We start from the raw sequence: 2233 nt of genomic DNA on the forward strand, positions 1-2233 counted from the left end.
GATTGTGAATAAAAGGGCTATATTTGTGTTGCAGATATCGGGACGCCTGGTTCCTATCACCACCACTGTAAAGAAAATCTGAGTTCGTGAAGTTCAATAGACTGAAACATTTCACTGCAAACCACTCTGAGCAACTTTGCTCATAAGCAAGCAAGTTCTGCAGAGATATTGAAAATGAATGGAATTCTGCTCCAAGATGGGAGGGCTAAAATTTTAAGCAGCGTGCTTGACATACACAAGTTTTTTGATCGTTTACCTCAAACATACCACATCAAACCACCGATGCTCTATTAATTTAGGAGAAACTTCATGCGACCAATCAGATTGTTTCAGGATCGCATCACAATTGTGAGTCAGCACACAAACACACACCAGTCAGGAGACATAATTATAATGTTATAAACCAGTCTGTTAAGACACAAAAGCCACAATATGGCAACTTTTTGTTTGTGTTATTTTCAGTGGTGGACAGTAACTGAGTAAATGTAATTCATTACTGTACTTGTATCTGTACTTTACTGAAGTTTCTCCGTTCTGGGGACTTTTTCCTTTCACTCCGCTACATTTCAGAGTCTAATATCCGACTTTTTCCTCCTACATTTTGAGAAATCTGTCGTTCCTTTTGGTTTCTGTGTGTATAAAAACGTCACATGTCAAAACGAAAGAAGCGCAAAGCCAGAGCACCAATCAGGGCCCAGCGGTCACTTTGTTTAGAGCTGGTTTTGACCTGTTGGTCATACCGACCCAGTGCAGCACGCGGTTCAACGTCAGCGCAGCAGCGTAAAACTTTGGGAGAGTCTGTTCAACATAAATGATGAACTAACCTAACTTTGTGTAAATAGAGCTCAATATAGAAATATGTCCACATATGCAGTCGAGACTGACGCGGCTTTTTTCTGAATTTCTACAAACACCATTTCATTTTATAGTAAATGAGTTTGGGCTGGTTTATGTTTATGAACAGACGCCTACAGATCAACATAGTAAAGGAGCTCATCTGTGATCCTGAGTTTAAAGCCAGTTTTTATTCAACTTAAACTTGGAACTAAGTTGTAAATAAATCTGAAACTGAAACTTTGCTTGTGTGTAAAAAGTGATTTCAGAGCCACTCGGTTCTCCCTGATGGAAACTGTTTACCTTCAGTGTTTTGTGCTTCTGATCATTTTAATAGACGTCAGCGTCACTAATTAATGACGTTCTATTAAAAGACTGGTTTACCAAGAGAGACGCTGGAGGACTTTCACCTGAAATGAGTTCATGAAGCCAGTCTGGTTATAAAAATGATAACAGGACATCAGAGCCAGAATTACTCTTTTAGTACTTTTACTTTATACTTAAGTACATTTGAAGGGAAATACTTTAGTACTTTTACTCAAGTGGAGGTCTAAAGGGAGGAACTTCTACTTTTACTGGAGGAATATTTTACCCTGGGGGTCTCGACTTTAACTCTAGTACATGGTTTGTGTACTTCGTCCACCTCTGGTTATTTTCCACTTTTTGATTGCGTTATTTTATGAATGGTGATGGCTTTTGTCGTTTCATTTTGTCGTTTGTAAATCATGTTCTGTTAGTATTAGACATAAACACTATTTTAAAGCATACAAGTCTTAACAGTCAGAGTTCCTATTAAAAACAATATTAGACCACTTGTGTTGCTTGTGTTTTAGCGACAAGGCCCGAAAATAGCCAACACTGGGAAAGGGAAGCGTCAGCTTGCCGTAACGAACGTTAACTTATTTGTATATCCTGAATATATAAAAATAAAACATACAATATGAACTCAAGGCTAAAACAAGCATCAGTGTTTACTACACTTAATGTACGTTAAAGCTAAAAAGGATTTTTAGCAGTTGCAGTTAAACAAATCCTGAATTCTGGCGATGCTGCAGCCCTTTTAGCACCTCCACATCCCGCTGCCATGCCAGGGAAGGTCTTTTAATGTAATCTGTAATGTAATCTTTCATTGGCCAGTGTGTACAGGATGATGTATTTGTGTAATTTCCCCAAATAACCAAAGATAATCTGGATTAAAATGTCATTGGGCACTGACACTTTGAGCTGTTGAGCTGCTGAGGAGGCTCTATGGCCAGTTGTCTCTGTACTGCGTCCTAAACTATTGACTCCAGTTGGTCCTTTTGTTCGTTTTCTGTTTTGGTTTATTGAACATGTTGAATCGGCGTCAGCGGTTGGAGGCTGGATTCACTGTTCAGCCTCCTGAATGAGTGATTTATAT

This window comes from Pygocentrus nattereri, chromosome 17, assembly GCF_015220715.1.
Source record: "Pygocentrus nattereri isolate fPygNat1 chromosome 17, fPygNat1.pri, whole genome shotgun sequence".
Lineage (NCBI taxonomy): Eukaryota > Metazoa > Chordata > Actinopteri > Characiformes > Serrasalmidae > Pygocentrus > Pygocentrus nattereri.